Source organism: Delphinus delphis, chromosome 14 (genome assembly GCF_949987515.2).
Source record: "Delphinus delphis chromosome 14, mDelDel1.2, whole genome shotgun sequence".
Lineage (NCBI taxonomy): Eukaryota > Metazoa > Chordata > Mammalia > Artiodactyla > Delphinidae > Delphinus > Delphinus delphis.
The window spans coordinates 64,285,517-64,305,474 of record NC_082696.1 but is presented as its reverse complement, the minus strand read 5'-3'; positions in this window follow the sequence as shown (position 1 = coordinate 64,305,474).

Sequence of the window (19,958 nt, the reverse complement as noted above, 5' to 3'; positions counted from 1 at the left end):
TATTCCATATGGTATACTATAAAGAATATGCAGATTCTCCATTAGATACTCAGTTGTGATAACCATATTTTGGTTTTGGAAGCAGTGTATTCTCAGACAACAAAACAACTGTGATGATAAAGTTTAAAAATAATCTAATAGCAAAGGAAACAATTAACAGAGTAAAAACGGAACCTATGAAATGGGAGAAATATTTGCAAACCATATATCTGATGAAGAATTAATATCCAAAAGATATAAGAAATTCCCACAAATAAACAGCAAAAAACCCCCAATTGACTCAATCTTTAAAATTGGGCAGAGGACCTAAATAGATAGATATTTCTTAAAAGAAGTCATACAAATAGCCAACAGGTATACGAAGATATGCTCAACATCACTAATTGTCAGGGAAATGAAAATCAAATCTGCAATAAAATACCACCTCTCACCTGTTAGGATGGCTATGCTGGTGGGAATGCAAAATTGCACAACCACTATGAAAAACAGTATGAAGCTTCCTCAAAAAAATTAAAGAGAAAACTCCCATATGACCCATCAATCCCACCTCTGAGTATTTATTTAAGAGTTGAAATCAGAATCTCAAAAAGATGCCTGCACCCCCATGTTCAATGCAGCATACATCTCAATAAAACTGGGAAAACTTATAATGCAAAAAAGTGGTATAAACGTACAGGGGAATATTATCCAGCCTTAGAAAAGAAGGAAATCCTGCAATATATGACAACATGGATGAACCCAGAGGACATTATGCTGAGTGAACTAAGCCAGTCACAGAAGGACAAATGCTGCATGATTCTACTTACGAGGTATCTAGCAGAGTCAAGCTCATAGAAGCAGAAAGGATGTGGTTGCCAGGGGCTGGGGGCAGAGGGCAATGGGGAGTTGCTATCCAATGGATATAAAGTTTGGGTTATGCAAGATAAGTTCGTTCTAGAGATCTGAGATACAATATCGTGCCTATAGTTGACATAGAATAGTACGCTGAAAAATTTGTTAAGTGGGTAAAACTCATGTTAATTGTTCTTAACACAATAAAAGTGTAGACTAATATTTACCCTAGTGATCAAATAAGTTTATGATACCCTTTTTCTCATTAATTATTTGTGGTGGCTAATGAACAATAGATACCCTTTTAAAGCAAAACAAAGGTGGACTCTTCCATTAGGTCCAATAGCTTAAAATAAAAATACAAAGTTTTTTCCTCTAATGTTTTCTCTTTAGAGATTAATCTATTATCTTATAGTTCCTAGAATTCAAATTCATTACTGTCATGTGTGTACTGTGTCATACATACATAAGTATAATTCAAGTTTATTAGCATCACCTCATTTTGGAATTAGTAAGAGTAAGAGGAAAAACTGTGTCTGGCTGTTCTGTAATTCAATAAGTCATCCGGAAACTGTGGTGTAATTTTTTAAAAATACTTTTGTCCAAATGTATGACCTGGGAAGGATATCTTTGGTACTTTTAAATAATAGGTAAACCATGTCCACAATGAACCCAGCATGCTGACAAAAGAGGTGTCCTCATCTTCATTCTCTTTATATTGCCAGCTTCAGAGACTATTATCACGGTCAGCAATAAGTTTCTGTGAAAAGTTCTTAGAAAGTTAATAGACTCTTTCCTTCAAAATACAACACAATAAGCCTTGAGGGTTTAGAAAACCAGTTCGGGAGAACTAAATGGGAAAAGTATATTAAGTGTAGAGCGAGCCACTTCTCTTACTTTATCCTAAATTAACAGCAGCCCAGGATTACACAATGATAAAGCAAATGGTGATTATCTCAATTCAAGGTTGCCCTAAAGCAAATACTTGTGTTGCCCACAGTTTTGTCTTTAAATTCAATAGCAGGGACAAAAGAAACATGGTGTACATTAGAACCTAAGTTCAAAGTATGAATTGAGTACCTTGAAACAAGTAGGAGGCTGCTTCCACATAGTTGCCAGATGCAACCACACTTCTCCCTGGTGTTAAAATTTCATTTTCCACAAACATCTGAAATTGGCTCTTGCCTTTTCAAGAGCTTCTTTTTATTTGTTGTGGTCTCCTTGTTACTTAAGCGCTATTCCTAAGAAACTCCTTCCCTTCCACCCCCATCCCCACCTTACCCCATGTTACTTATAGCAGATCAAGCTAGTTATTTCACATAGGGGGCCAATGTCATCAAAATGAAGTAAAATTATCATTTTAAAATATTTTTAAGCAGAAGAATGTATGTACACCAGGAATCAAGCGAAATGGACTTTATACAATTTGAAATACTAAATGTGGGAATCAGGTAGGTTTCGTTAGAGTAATAATTATTTGTTCTGTAATGAGTCTGAAAGGGGGACATTTCTCCCCTCACTAGGTTTGTAAATATACTTCTCTCCCCTCCCCGCCCTACACACACCACTTTTGAAATTACGCCAGGATTTCAAACTAACAAAGAAGACAGAAGGAAAAAAACTACAGAACCGTAATTGTGAAACCCAGGAATGTTAGCAATATTGTTAAATCCTTAACAACATCCTGCATCATTCAAATTTACCTAATTTATTTTTCCAGGATGTAGTTTATAACTGGGCATTTCTTTATCAATTGATAAACAGCTCTATGTGCAAAAGAATGAAATGTGAATAAAAGGCTTTATATTGCCAGATAAAATGAATGATCGCAGCTCAAGCTGAGGGTGAATTAGTAAGTCCTTCCATCAGTAAAACGCTCATTGAAGCGAATGGAAATTATGTCCCTCTGTGTGGTTCCATCTGGCTGAGTCTGCTTGTGCAATGAATACTGGACAACACTATCACATTGATATGCTATCCTCTCAATCAGAGAATAAATGTTTTTATATAAATATGAGAAAATATAACAATCTTTATTCTACTTAGGAAAAAGTTAAACCATAATTGGCCAGCTGGATATCTGTTTTGTTTGCAGAGTTGTAAATTCACTGCTTGCCAACTTGATTTTTCACGTTTCAGTAAGATTGGAAAATAAGGTTAATGTTTTAAGCGCTCGAGCATTTCGTCACGTGTGAAGTCTAAGCTGCTCTACACTCCAAAGGAAAGTCTCTCAGATTCTGAAATACTACACTTAAGATATACAATTTACTAATGGGAAAATATTTGTTTCTTTAAACACTCAATTTCCTTAGCAAATGAAATATTTTTGGCTAATGTTAAGGAGTTTAATTCTTTTCTCCAGAGTTACTTTTGAGTACTTTTGAGAGCTAATTGAAGTCTGTGTATTTTTTCTTAAGTTTAGAGTAACTAAATTTTAAATAATTATTTTAAAGGGACACAGGTATTTTCTGATAGAAATGTTTATTAAATATCATATAAATCTTTTATGGCAACTGCATACCTTCTAATTAATATAGAAGTATTATATCTTCATTAATGCTTTATTCTATAGATTATCTCTGAGGTATTATTGATTGTAAGAGTACTATGACAGTTTCAGTTCTGAATATTAATAAGAGCTCAAATAGATTATTGGAAGTTTTAGGATTAGATTTGACTTTGGTGTTTTTAAAATTAGAGAGGTTTAAACAGAATCAAAGTTTGTTTTTTGCATAAAAATTCATGTCAGCAGTCTAAAGCTGGAGTGGTAACTCTAACAATATCAGTGACATAGGCTCCTTTTTTCCGATTGCTTTATCATCTTCAAAGAGCCTCATGGCCCAAGATGACTGCTTCAATTCCAGCCATCACATCTGCACTCTAACCAACAAGAAAATTTTTAAAAAATAGCCAGGAGAAATAAACCTGCCATTTATTTAAGAACACCTATCAGAATCTGTACTCATCATCTACAGTTACATTCTGTTCCTTGCTGCAGAAGAAACTGAGAAATGTAGTCTATATCTATCACTTAAAATCAGACTGTGTCTGTTATCATAGAAGGAAAGATATATGGATTTGGGGGAGGAATACAAACTTCTGGTACCATTACTATACCCTATATCCTGCTTAGGGAAAAAAAAACAATTTGCATAGTCTTAATCCCTCCCAACCATGATAACTGCATACTTGTAGGGAATTTGTAGTTATTACTATGACAGAATTATTATCAAAGGCAGTGGCATTTTTCAAAGTGGTTATCAGTGACTTCCTACTGATCAAGGCTCATCAGTATCTGCTGTGTAAAAAGACTTCTGACACATCCTTCTGTTGATGATATGTCCAGAAATAATTCACAACTGGCCATATTGAAGGTAAGCTGATGAAGATACTTCCAAGGACAGGAAGACTCAATACACAACTGGCCATATTGAAGGTAAGTTGATGAAGATACTTCCAAGACAGGAAGACTCGTCCATATGCGAATTGGAAAGCAAAGAGTAAAATGGCAAATAAGCTAAGGGTGAAAACATTCTATACCTGCTGTAGCCTTTCTGGAGAATGTATTGAGGAGGTCTCAGTCAGCTACCTAAATGCATACTCATTATCTTCTTAGTCCCACTATTCTAACATGATATAGCCCATCCTTTTTATAAAACTTACCCTATCATTTGTATAATTCACGGTTAACCCGAATTCTTGAAATTGCCATTTAAGAAACTGATTACTGGTGTTTTCTTAAGCTCCTTGCTCTAGTATCCTAATTCACTGATGTCTTCCACCAAACATGTACATATGTTATTATGGGATTTTCATTTTCAAATGAAGATAATATTTGGAGACATTGGTCAACTTTGGGTAAATTTTATATCTTTCTATTTCTCTTATTCCTATTTAAGCAACTTGGTCAGCTTGTATTTATTACCTCCAGGAATGGATGTAGCAGGTCAGAAAACTGAAACTCCTATAAGACAACCTGGTCTATGTGCAAAAAGCTTAAGCCCCAGGGAGAGGAAAGGATTTGCCAGAACAGACAAAACATCTTGTCCAAAAGCATGAGGAAGATGATTGCAGGGTATAGAAAATAAAATATCTTAACCAAAAGCAGAAGGGAGAGAAGAGTTTCTTTCTCACAACTAGAAACACACTTCCTTGGGATTGCAATAGGATTGGACTGCAGTAGGGTTGCAACTGCACCTTGGTCTCCTGCAGTGCTCTAGTGGGTACAGAAAGACTCCAGAAGTCTGGGAACATCCCATGAGCAGTGCACATGGAGCCTAGCCTCTTTTTAGCATTCCAGGAGTTTGGCCAGAACCCAGTGGGATATGGGTGAGGTAGGTACTACCCTGTGAGAAGCTTCCTCTTCCCTGAGCACAGCTCCCAAGGGAAAGAACCCCTGCAAAGGACCGAGTCAGGCTGCCTAACTACTCAGGTTAATATTTGTGGGCAGTTGCTACAGATGCATTTCTGAATGCCTTGGCATGCCCAAGCATTCCTGAATCCTGAATGCCATGAGTCTGGAAAGGGAGACGGACTAAGATATTTAGAAATAAATTTGTAAAGAAATTTATATTTCTCACATCTGTCTTAATACTGCATGAGTTTGTCCATTATATTGTTTAACCTTTTGCCAGTGGTCAGGGTGATTTGTGACCATTGTATTGATACAGGTTTTTGATGTAACTTTTCTGTCTTTTTTTACTTCTACTGTCCCCTCTCCAGCTACCTGCAAAATCCTCCACTACATGCATGTACTTGCAAATGGACCAGTGCTTTTTAGTTTGCTCCCTGGCTTACTCTGGAATTATCACATCTTAAAATTAAAAGGTGATTTAGAGTCCATTTCATCCAATCTCTTCTTGACCTATCAATATTTTTAAAATATTTCTAGTAATTTATCATGCAGACTCAGTCTAAATTCATTTAGTTATGCAGATTATACTATCCTTAGTGATCATCTAGTTAATTGTCAAATTGTTCCAATTATTCAAAAGGTCTTTCTTTGTTTTCATCAGTCATCAATTACTTTCTCCCATTTAACAAGTCTGAGCAAGCAGACTAGGTACCATGTGTCTTTCTCCTGACATGTTTTCTTGCATCTCAGGATAGCCCTCCTTTCTCTTTCACGTCTACTCTTCTCTACGCTAAAGTTCACAATTTACTCCATCTCTACCTCATGTGGTAGGTTTGAAAATCCACTTATCAGTGTGATCATTTCTCTCAAGGGCTCCAGCCTTTCCATGTCGGTTTTAAAGTGTTGATGCAGAAGTAGGTACAAAACACTGCGTCTTCTTGCCTGAAAATGCTTAGAACTCTCAAGGCAACTGAAGATCACTTTTTTTTCTTGTAGCCACCAACCACCTTATTTTTTCATATCGAGCATCTTTTCACATAAATTTTACAAGACATGAAAATGAGGTCAGGTTTTGACTCTTAGATTCCTTGAGACCACATGAATAAACAGAGATTGCTCTTGACCCAAAAGAACATGTTCATAGATTTCTGATTAAGATGTATCTCTGATTGTCTGATATAGGAAATCATTTTCTGGTGTATCCTTGATGACCTCACAGCCAGTGAGTACACATGTATGTGCATTATGGCTACTAAAACCTCTACACAACCCAGGTTAATAAGTGTTTTCATCTAAAATACCAACAAACTATTCTGATATGGAAAATGGGTGTTTATTACAGAAAATTTGAAAAATACACAAAATATATAGAAAAATATCACTCATTGCCCAACTACACAGATAAGAAACACTATTAACAGTTGATATAAGTTCTCTTAGAAATTTTCCATGTTCAATGAATCCATATTCAATGTTTAAAAAACAGGATTATATTTTACCACGTTTTATATCTCCTTTTAAAATTGTTGACATGATTTTCAATGATGTGGAAATGTAATAATTTATTTACTCATTTCCCAAAGGTGAGACATTTAGATTGTTTTAGATTTGGCATTAATGGAAAGAAAAATATCCTACTTTAAAATGAAAATGGTTAATGCTTGCCCAAGTCTACAGAAAAGTAACAAAAGAGAATTTTCTATCAAGAATGTTTTCTTCACCTGGGGTGAAGTGGAGAAAGAGGCCAAAAGAAAGTCAGTGGGCTGAAAACATGTTTGTAAGCTGACTTGCAAGTGCCCATATTTAGAGTTACTGAAAATTTTTAGTTAGTTTTGTATTGTTATTGTTTGTATTAACAGACCTCACTGTTAATAAATAATTATGATTATTTAAATCAACTTGATTTTTAACAGCCTGAAAATGGTAGATTTTATCTAGAAGGTTCCTGTAGAAACCAGTGTCATGAAAAGTTATATGTGTGTTCACACACACACAAAAATACACTTATATATTTTTCCTCTCCTATGAGCCACCCCCCACCAATGCACACAGTTGAGACTTCATATTACCCCCTGGATCTCTTCGTGTATGTGGTACTTCAAAGGCATTCAATGAAGAAGATGTCTAGAAAACATGGTTTAATTCAAAAAACTCCTTCAAATTTTTTGAAAATTAGATTGCTTCTCAGTCCTGTGGTAAGATGTTTGGAAGCAGGCCATTTATTCCATTTATTCCATTTACATATAGATCCAGTTCTTGATTTTCTAAACCCATAAGATTTTATCAAATGTAAAACCACAACAATATAATTTTCCAAAGTACACAGAAGAGGGTGAATTTGCAAACAAGAAACCAAAAGAAAAGTATTTAAGGCAGTCTCTTATTTCTCATAAGTGCTTATTCACATTTTTATCAAGCAAACAATATAAATGAAAATCATTCACATCCAGACATGGAAGCTGGGTTTACTTGTGTAGATTTCTGACAACTAAGAAAACACAACTGTTGCTATTATGTCTCAAAAGAATAACACCAGTTCTTTATTAAGGACAGAAATACTACTCCCAAAATATTGTATGTTACAGTTTTAGAACTTGTTGATGGTTACAATGTGCTTCTACATATTTCAATCCATGTGATTTTCATAAGAATGTATAACAGTGGTAGTTAGTGAGTGAAATCAGCAGTCACTGGTAAAAATCACGAATAGAGTGATCAACGTGAATGATTTTTACCTTATATGTAATTTTGAGTGAATAAACCGAAGTATAGGATATATTCATATGGAAACAGATTAGAGGACTTTGAGATTGTATCTCTGATCAGAACAAGCACCATCAGCTGGAAAATACAATTTCCCATCTCATAACATATTTTATGGATTTAAAAATTTAGATGAAAACCCATTCTTGTGATCATCTCTAGTGTATGTACTAGCAAATCCTTAACGGGAAGGCATAGTTTGACATCCAGCCTAAGCAAATTGTACATATTAGTAAAGTAAATCATACGTGCCAATAAGTTAGGAACATACTAGTTTTCTTTGTTTCCTGGGAATATGCATCTAACCAGAGAGTATTTCTTTACATCAAAGAAGTTCCAAAAATGTGTTAGGACAAGGAAGACACTATGCCTCTCGCATTTCTATCTAGGGCGATTAAAATGAGTTAACTGGGGCTCCAAAAGAGTTAACTGCACAGAGGGAGAATGTAGGAAGAAGTTTCCAGGCATCGGGAAAGGCATATGTAAAGGCTTTTCTCTGAGGTGAGAGTATGTGTAGATCACAGAGAGACTTTCATGTAATGTTGAGAAATGAGCCCAGAAGAGTTTTGAGTTGAAGGAGTTAGGGTCCGGGAACAAGGCATCTCGTGTGAATTTCAAGTAGATTTCTCTGGCTGCGGGATGGAGGAGAGATGGGAGGGGGGAGGAGTGGATGCAGGTGACCCTCCACCTCTCACCCATCCAACCTCATGTTTTTTGTTGTATGCTGTCCTAAACCTGTCATTTGTTTCTCCAGGATATTTTTAACATTACACTGGCTAGTATGTTTATTTTATTAATTCTATCTTCTCTGTGACCTTTAACTTCCCTCAGTGGGGACCATTGTACACCCGGTGGCTAGCACTGATGCTAAGATATTTACATTTGTAGAATGAACATTGAAGAAGAGAAAGATTCACTATATTTCCTCTAGAAAATTATCCAAGAAACAGAGGTACAACTCATGTCCTGACTCTGTAATCCTCTACTTCTTTCACGTGACTGATACTATGAGATTTTTTTAAAAAGCATCTAATTAATTTGATTGGAAAGAAGGCAACTACTTAAGTAGTTGTCTTGTTGACTGCTAAAGTGGATGATTAGGTGTAGTCTACAGTGGTCTGTGTATTAGAAGTGCATTTCTTGTCTTCCTCTGAAGTTCATTAATCAAGGCACAAATCGTTTCAGGGTGACTTAAAAGCTTGAGAGAGATAGAAGCATATCAAAGTTTAACATCTGATGACATATACACTATTACAAACATAAAAATCAAGGAAATTGAGAAAAACAGAGGGAAATGAAAAAAAGGCATGAGCCAGAGGCAGGTAGATAGGAACCTAAAACCTAGGGAGAAACAGACATAAACAGAGGGGACAACAGAACAATTGATAGAGGTAGAGAGGGCACAGGTAGCTGAGGAGAGACAACGGTTAAGAAGTAGAGAGGTTTGTTCTGTCCGGTACACACCTCTCTGATGCTGTCAGTATCTCAGATGTTCATCTCGAGGCATGACAGCCGTGTGACACACCAAGTAGCTAAAAAACATCCATCTCAATTCTTAAATCCCCTCTAAAAAACATCCAGACCATTTTCTAGATGGAATAGCTGCAGTCAGGTGGGAGGAAGGGATTGTTGGAAGGCTGCTGTTTCAAAATTTTGACTTTCTAGCAGCCGATACTACCTGTAGAAAGGTTCAAAGTCTCTAATTATATCCAACATTCTTTTGTGCATCTGTTTGGCATAGAACTTGTAAAGGATCAGGAGATTATCCAAAATAAGAATCAAGAAAAGCATTTCTAAGGACAAAGAAAATTGTACAATTTGTCTTTTGGAAGCCATTTTGAGAATCAGATGAATACAGAAACCAAAATGTCAATGCTTTATATATAACAAGCATGAGGATATATTTAAGTCTCAAGAATCTTCATTAATATAAATTGGTATATTAGATTTTTAAATTGGGATACAAGATATAGAATTTGAGTCAGTAAATTAAAATGTTCTTGGAAATAATTACAATGTTACATTTGCTGATAGATGGATTTTTAAAAGTTATTAAAAACAAAAAAGTTACAGGCTTTCATGTAATTGATCTATTCATTGAAAACCTGAAATCAAATTCTTCTAATAAAATTAGATGGAAATTTTAACGATGCTCATTTTCCTAGTCTTGGTTATTTCTAGAATCTATTCTTAAATTTGAACTATAAATACATCAATATAAAGTAAACTTTAATTAAAACTAGCTGAAAGTCTATTTTAATATTATTAAGATAATAAGAATGGGAGAAGTAAGCATACTATTCAGTAGTCATATTTACATGATGTGGATAAATAAACCAGTGTTTATAATGTCTTAACTATACTATACATTGTTGCTATTGTGAAATTCAATTGTGTGGATAAGACTTTTTTTTAACCGAAGTAGATAATATACAATTTTGTTAAGAGTCAGAATTTCTGCATACTTAGTTTATATAATTTCCTCTTTTTATTTCTTAATCTGCTTTAAATTTCTATTTCTTTCAGTTTCAGGTACAAATAATGTCTGAATTAATCATACGTTTTCCTTCAACGCCCCTTTTATTTATTTATTCAACCCCACCATCCCCATTCTATACTCCCATCCCAAACTCCCTTGTCTTTAGATCCCTGCTACCCTCCATAACTTCTGTCCTTCCACCAATCTAATGTGTTTGATGAGCATGCATTCCTGAAAAATTTTTATTGATATTTTCCTACAGGAATTTTTAATTTATGTAAATGCCATTGTACCACATGTCTTATTCTGATTCTTACTTTTTTCTTTTTTTGCTCAGTAATGTCTTTAACAGTTCTTCATGTTGTCATATGTGCTTATAATCACCCAGTGTTAAACACCTAGATTGCCCCAACTTCATCCATCACAACAAAATTTCTATATGAAATCCTTGTGTATGGTCCATTTTAGGATTGTGGGATGTTTTCTCTGGGGCTTATATCCAGGACTGAAATTCTTGAGTCATGGAGTATGCATATACTACTTGATTAAGTATTGCTTAAGTATTGCCAGAGTGCTTTCCAAAATGGCATTACTAGTTTACAGACCTTCTTAGAATGCACAGGTGCTCCTATACCTTCACATTCTAGCGATGCTTAACATTATCTAGCTTTTTAAAGTTTGTCAATCTAATGAATTTAAGGTGGTATCTCATTTTATTTGCATTTTTATAATTCTTAACGCTTGTATATCTCTTCCTATGTTTATTTAATGTTTGGATTTTCTTTTCTTTTAATTGCTTCTGTTCACCTTATGCAATTTTTCTGTTGTGTTCCTGTCCTTCTGTTGTTACCTTGATGGTATACAGTACATATTAATAGCTTATCAATTTTCAATTTTAGATTGATAAATAGGGTTGTAAATAAGTTTGTATAGGATATCGTCATCTGTTCATTTACTTTGGAAAGAAGCATAGGATGTAATTCATTGGACAGAGAGCCTTCATTTTGGCATAGTCATATGCATAAATATAATACCTTACAATTTGTTTTGGGGGTTTGTTTTAAAAGGACTCCCCTATTTTCCCTTGACTTTATAGTTTTACCTTTCCCATTTAGATCTTTAATTCATCTGGTGTCCAGCTCACCATATGGTTTTAGGAACAAATCCACTTTTTTTTTTTTTTTTTACAAATCCACTTTTATTTCTCTTTATATAGTGAACCAATCCATCACAATGTCAGTTATAACTTTATAAATTTAGAGGCTCAAGTGTTTAATAAATGGATTTTGTAATGGTTATCTCAATTTTTTTAATCTTACCAGTATAGAAAACCCACGTTTGTCTCAGATACTTTTTTCTTGAGTTCTATCTTGCAGATATTAAATTTATACCTCAGCTTTCTTTCCCCTGGTGTATGTTTTTTCATGTATTTATTCTCAAACTTTCTCTGTCTTTTTGTTTAAATGTGTCTCCTGTAGCCAACATATTATTGAATCTCAGTTTTGTTTTGTTGTTGCCAAATCCGATAGGAGTCTCTTTTTGTCTTTGATAGGTGTTATTCTGTTTGTCTTTCTGATAGAGTTGATGTGTAGCTTGTGTGTGTAATTGCCCTGTGCTTTCATTTTCCCTGGATGAAAGGCTATCTTGTCTGGTGGGGGGCACTGGAGACCAGTAAAATTCACACTCTATTCTCTGTCACTTCTCAAGAGTTTAAGAGGAAGGGAAGAATCAGTTCTAGGGCAGAGAAGTCAGGCACCAAAAGTGTAGACAGCCCCATTTGCTGGCACAAGCACCAAAGAAGTACTGTTGTCACGGATTTCCCCGTAACATTCTCAGAAAAATGCAGTAAGACAAGAGGCAACACAACAGCCCTGGAGGTTTGGATGAGGAGACACGGATAAACTGCAACTCTTATCACTAGATTCTCAACCCAGCAGGGCTTTTGTGTTGCCCTAAAGTTATTACAACCCCTCCTGCCCACTAGTGGACTCAATTGTTGCTGATGATTTATACAGAGAAGAAGGAGGAAACAATTTGTGCCCAAGCGATGTTGTGAGGAGGAAAAGGTAGAATTTATAACTTCTTCTCTGTCTGCTCTGCCCCTGCTTTCTGGCCACCCCACTACAGAAAACAACCCATCATTCCAGTCCAAGACAGCTTTCGATCTTGGCAGAAGTTTCTCAAAGGTTTTATTTGATTTATCTTAGTACATGCTTTCTTCTCCTGCAGTTTTTCTAGGATTGGATTTGGAGAGGAAACCAGCAGCATGTGAAGGTTTGTCACCCTGACTGATCTGCACAAGCATTTATTGGAAGCATGCAAGTATGCTTATTACCTCCTTTCCTTACTATGTAGGCTTTTTTCCTTTCTACCCACCACCGCCCACTGATCTTTTATCCTCTGGATAGCTAGTACATTCCCCTGTCAGGCTGACATCCCTACTTGGCATCCTTCCCCTCCAGTTTAGCCTTATCTCTACCTGTTTGCTCCTCTTATCACGTGATCAAACTCCCATCTACCTCCATCCACTGGCCCATTGGATCACATGCTGGAACTGCCCAAGGAACACCACGCACAAAAGATGCTCAGCAGAGAGTGGGAAAAGGGCAAGTGGATGGAAAATGTTTCCTTTATTTCAATGCAGATTCCAACATCCATGTGAAGCTATTAAATTATTTGATATTGTCTCTAAAAACTCGGAGGTGTTGGTCTGCACGAAATTAGTGAGGACATAATTTAGAGCATAGTAATCTCAGTGAAAAAAAAATTTTCATTTAAAAAAAGTTAATATTTAAAAAGCAATAAAATCAGAAAGTTAATTAAATGGCATCATCAGTGTCATGTGACTTACTACGGATAAAGTCTAAATGTACATGGCAAAGAATTATTAAACTTTTAAGAAAAATCAAAATCTTAGTAAAATGTAAAATCAAAATCTTAACGGTTTAATTTTCCATTTCTTTGAAGAGCTCAGACTGCAGGGCACATTTAAAAGCATAGAAAAGGCCACTATTGGATTTAGTTGTATATTGAGCCAGTATTAAGAAAATGCTAAAATGCATTTGAGTTAAACCTATCAGTCATCATCACTTTTATTGTGGAGATACATTGAAACTATGACATCCTTTGGAATTTACAACTCCATGAAACTTTTTAAAAGTCAGTTCTAATTTTTATTTCAGATTCTTAAAAAATATATGACTCAGCAATACAATAGTTTAAATTAAGAAACAAATAAATAGCAGTAAATAAGTTTCTACATAGAGACAGCTTTAAATATGCTTTTTTAAAACAATGTAAACAATTTGTAGTAAGATGCAAAGAAAACATTGCACCATTTTTCTTCTAAGTGCTGTATAACACACACATGCAAATGATTTACAAAAAGAAGGATCTAAGCTATTTTTATTAACAGATGTTATCAATAGGCTTTCATTGTCTAATAATTATCCCCAGAATTTACTTAAATATTTCACTTTGTCAATGGTTGTGTAGAGAAGAAAAATCACTATATATAAAAATATATTTTTAAAAATATACATGCTCTCAATCAGACTGATCGAAAATTCTCTTTTTATACTTAACTGTGTGGAAATTATCAAGAAATTAAAATTTCAAGCTAAGAGCAATTTACAAGCAAAGGTAAAAAGCAATATTTCTATGTGTATTTATTCATAACAAAAATAAAAATTTATAATAATGATTGGCTATCAGATATGTGTCAAGGTAGCATAAAGAAAAAATTTACAGAATAAGTTTAAGACTATGAATTATGTTGCAAGATTATACTGCAGGCACAGTGACACCAAAGGCTATTTCCAACATTTTATTTGTGATGGCTTTCCTGACTTTTTTTCTAATGTCTCTTACTAGAATGAAATGTAGGGGCTGAGATTGTATGGAAAATCTATTAAATGTAACCTTATGAATTATTTTCTTCAAATGGAAGTAACCAAAACAAAAATTGTTCAAAGTGAGCTATTTTTCACTTCTTTTATGGACTGACTTGCCCACCTCCTGAAAAATTCGTAAGTTGAAGCCCTAACCCCCAGTACCTCAGAATGTGATTTATTTGGAGATAGAGCCTTTAAAAAGTTGACTAAGGTAAGTGGAGGACATTAAGCAGTCATGATCCAATCTAACTTGTATCCTTATAAGAAGAGGAAATTTGGACACAGAGAGACACCAGGGATGCACACACACACACACACACACACACACACACACACACACACACACACGGAGGAAAGATCATTTGAGGACCCAGTAAGAGGACAGCCATCTTCAAACCAAAGAGAGAGGCCTCAAGAAACTAAATCTGCTGACCTTGTGACCTTGGACGTCTAGCTACCAGAACAGTGGTGTTCTGTGATGGCAGCCCTAGCAAACTAATACACCATCCTGAGACTATTTTTCATTTAGTCCTTTCATTCATAGAAAGACTCAAACATTGCAGTTCATAACTATGTCCATGTGTCCCTGTGTTTGTGTGTGTGTATTTACCTCTGTGTTGTATATTTTTGTGTGTTTTTTCCCATACCAGTTGGACCATAAATCTAAATTCAACCAATACATGCCAAACACTCTATTGATCATTTCAGCAAATGTAGGCATTCACAAAACATGATATTAATATCTCAATCATTTTTAAAAATACTTTATTTTTGTATAGCAGGTTTATATCCACAATAAAATTGAGAGGAAGACGAAGAGATTTCCCATATACTCCCTGCCCCGTACATGCATATCCTCCTCCATTATCAACATCGCTCCACAGAACGGTACATTAATTACAATTGATGAACCTACACTGACGTATCATCACCCAAAGTCCATAGTTTACATTAGGACTCCCTCTTGGTGTTACGTGTTCTATGCAGTTCAACAAATTTGATAATGACATGGAACCACCATTATAGTTTCATTACAGAGTAGTTTCACTGACCTAGGAATTGCATGTGGTCCGCCTATTCATTCCTCCCTTGTCCCTGACCCCTGGCAAACACTGATCTTTTTACTGTCTCCATAGTTTTGACTTTTCCAAAATATCATATAGTTGGAATCATATAGTATGCAGCCTTTTTAGATTGGCTTATTTAACTTAATGCTAGTGCATTTAAGATATCTCTGTATCTTTTCATGGCTTGATAACTCATTGCTTTTTAGAATGAACAAGAAATGAGTTAACATTTATTTATCTATTCACCTACTGAAGACATCTTAGTTGCTTCCAATTTTTGACAGTTATGATTAAAAGCTACTATAAACATCTGTCTACAGGTTTTTGTGTGGACATGAGTTTTCAACTCCTTTGAGTAAATACCAAGGAGTGAGATTTCTGGATTATATGATAAATGTTTAGTGTTGTAAGAAAATACCAAGGTATCTGTCAAAGAGACTGTACAATTTTGCATTTCTACTAGCAATGAATAAAAATTCCTGTTGCTACATATCCTCACGTGCATTTGATGTCATCAGTATTCCAGATTTTGGTCATTCTACCGGGTATGTAGTAGTATCTCATTGTTGTTTTAATTTGCATTTTCCTGATGACATATGATGTGGAACATCTTTCCATATACTTATTTGTCATCTGTATATCTTCTTTGTTAAGATATCTGTTCAGGTCTTTGGCCCATTTTTTTGAGTTGTTCATTTTCTACAATCTCTTTTCTGAAAAAGATTGTAGGAAACTTGTATAGTTTCTTCCTTAAATGTTTGGTAGAATTCACCAGTGAACCCATCTGAGCCTGGTGCTTTCTGTTTTGGAAGGTTATCAATTATTAATTCAATTTCTTTAATAGATATAAGCCTATTCATATTGTCTATTTCTTCTTGTGTGAGTTTCGGAAGATTTTGTCTTTCAAAGAAATCTCAATCGTATTTGAACCAGCTAAAGAGAAATCTAAGCTGGTTTCTGAGTTAATCTAAGCTAGACATACTAAGCTCTAAATATTAGAAAGTTTCCTGATTTGAATGAGTAATGGAACCATCCCACAGAATTAGAACTAGAACTTGGTGACTTTAGTCAATATTCAAAAGTTTAAAGTCACAGCTGGAAATATATACTGGAAATACAATTTTCCATAAAACTAACTGTCAAAAAATATGAATCTAAAGTATTTTCATCCATCAAGAAATTAGAATAGAATACTTGGTAAAAGTGTATGGGAGATTAATGTATTAGTTACCATAGCACATTATATTAAGATTTGAAAGTATATAGCATAGTATTTATACACGGGCATTGTTCAATTATATTTTTCTTTTTTAGCCTGCCTTCCATAATGTATCTGAATTTATAATGCATTTTGGGGAAAAGATTCCAGATAAAGAAGCACATGATTCAATCTAAAATCATTTGTCATCTCCGGTACTGAAAAAAAGTCAAATTGCTTAGTCAGTGTTAGAGGGAAGATGCTATTTTAATATAATTACATTGTCAGATATCAGGTCTTGTCAGAAAAGGAAATAATAAACATCAGGATGCCTGGAAATACACAGTCTACAAGAATCAGAAGTCCATGCTGAAATGGAGAGAATAAAACTTTCAGTAAGAACTTCAAAGGCAAAGCTCCTTACTCATTGATCTGCCTTAGTCCAATATTACAAAATGCCTGATTACTTCATGTCCATTTCAGAGTAAGCTAAATGTCTGTCTTGAGGGGAATGCAAGGTTTTCACTGAAATAGCTAGATGCTAAGCAGGAAGTTAACACAATTTTCCATGTGCTTATATAAGGTGCTTCTGTTAAACCATAAAGACAACCCTGTCTTCAGTAACCTAAGAGATTCTTTCTAGAGGAATGAGAAGATTAATTATTATTCTCTAAAGTGCCTAACTTTAGCTACTTCAACCATCAGAGTAAAAAATTAGATCATGCTGAAGGAGATCTGGTCTCTCTTCTATCTTAACCAAAGATTAATAGCATCTTGAAGCTTGATCCAGTCATTTTCATGAAAACTCATTTTCTGCAAAATTGGAAAAGACTATAAAGACCTTCTAATGACTAATTTGCTAATTACATGGAGACAAATGTGTTTCTTTCTCAGGAATTATTAGAACTCCAGACAAAATATATTTTGATTAAAAATATTAGCCTTCCATATAAACAGTGATAATACCCAATATTCTACAAAGATCATTGTCATATTGCTTTTTATATAATTAACATACTTATAAAGATAATTTGTTTTTATTGTTTTTTATGAGTGATCGAAGTTCAAGAACAAAAATTTCTGTCTATACTAGGCAGCAGAAACACATCGACCACCTATACTTCAGCATATATGTAGAGTTCTTTTTGTCTTTAGCCTCATAACATCCAGTCAAGATACTGTTTTCCAAAGCTATTCGGTTTTAGTTTCCCCATTTTCTTCAGTGTAGTTATGTTATTCATTTTTTAAATACAGTTAGAATCATTTATTAGTGGTTGTATTCCACTCTGGGTCCTCGAACCCATACCCCAGTTAGCTATAACTATTTGTTTATTTTGAGAATATATAAAACATTATTATGGTCCTAAGAGTGAGGGTTTTTGCTACTTCTTTTATTGAGGTATAGTTGATTGACAATATTATATGTGTCAGGTGAACAACATAGTGATTCACAACTTTTAAAGCTTATACTCCATTTATAGTTATAAAATATTGGCTGACTTCCCTTTGTTGTTTTTGCTACTTTAAAATACTTTGATTTTAAAAAAGCAGATGGAATTTTAACCATATATCAAATATGCTCTGAAAAAGTCAAGAGTTCTGTATGGACTGTATTTTTGCATTAAAATGAAGTCATAGAAGCACTGGTAACATTGTTAATGATTATATCTTTATTATACACAGTTTTGTTTTTAAGAACTTTTATTTATGCAATTTTATAACTAATCTAACACGTAAGGCAGAAGTCAGCAGGAGAGAATAATGTATGTCACTAACATTTGTAGCCCATCTAGAATACTTCATCTCTTTCTCACAATATTAAGAGCAAAGAAGAAAACAAATAAGTGGTTCAAAGCTATGATGGAATTAAAGGTAAAACCTGAAGAAATGCACTTGTGTTAAGATTTCAGCAGTCACTCTTGGTATATTTCGTGTAATAAATACCAGTTTTTCCTCAATAGTGATGCGCCATTAATACGTTTGCTTTTAATGGAGTTGAAAATCTGACTAGTTTATGCAAGTGGCAGCATAATTTCTTGGGAAAATAAGAAACAGGTTGAAAAAACACTAATAAAACTTAAGAAAAAAATCATTTTATGATGTCAACATACAACTCCAGTCCTAAAGTCTACATTTATTACAAAAATTAAAATACACGTGAGTCATACTCTTGCTGTTAATGTAGAGTACACAAAGACTAGTTACTCATTCTATATTTAATTAAAGTACAAAAGTATGTCTTCCATCTGCACATTTCAGTTCACACAAACTCACACCTGGTATTCAAATATTAGCAAGTAGGTTTCTTTAACTACACTAAATATTTTGTAACTCCTTGATGTAAGTCAGTATATTGTATTTATTAACATTTTAAATAATTTGTAATATTTTCATTTTCTCACATCCTTCTTTAAGTTCTGAGTCATAATCCTTCTGTGTCACAAATGCCCTTTTTTTTAATTTTGAAAGTGTACCTCTAAATTTTTCTAGTGGAAAATATGCCTTGTATGATTTTATTTGTTACTTTAATCTTAGATTCAGTGTTTGTCCAAGCACATTTTAACAATTCAAAGAACAATCTTATATTTTCTACTACCATAATACTTTTGGAAAATTTTCCATGGGTCCACCAAATGGTTAAGGAAAATAACTTCTTTTTCTCCTATCTTGATTTTGTTTATTTAATATAATAATATTGTGTTCGGATTTGATTGAAAACGATTGCATTATTTAAGTCCTTGCAATTTGCGAAGATTATGTACAAACTCACGTTACCTCAGACCTTATCATTATAAGGATATCTAACCAACTGAGGAAGCACAGAAAAACCAGCAATGAAGCCGCATTTTCAGGCTTCACAGAGAAAGCATACAACTATATCACAAATGCAATAGCCGTCCTAATGATACAGCAGTGGTCATGGTGCCCTGGCCTCTTTCTCATACTTTCAGTAAGTAAGTTTCCCTCATTTTCCCACCATGTGATTCTCAGTATTGACTGTACATTGGAATCATCTGGGAGGTTTTAAAAAATACTGATGCCTGCATCCCATCCATTATAATCTGATTCAACTCATTTAGGTTGCATCTCACTCTCCCTCAATTCATCAGCTTCTATTTCTCTGCTATAAGTTCTTTCTATTAATTCACCTTTGTATGTTTCAGAATCAAAGCTCTCAGTGAGAAAGTGTCCCATCAGACCCAATCTGCCACAGCCAAGGTTTCAAGAGACAGAACAGAAAAACCACCACTTATGCTCAAGGAATAGTTGAGGTTGTTTTTCTCAGAAGATGGCTATGCATATGGTGGACACGCTGAGTCAATAGACTCTTCAATGTGGCTAATATTTACTTACTTTATGATGTAAAGAGGTC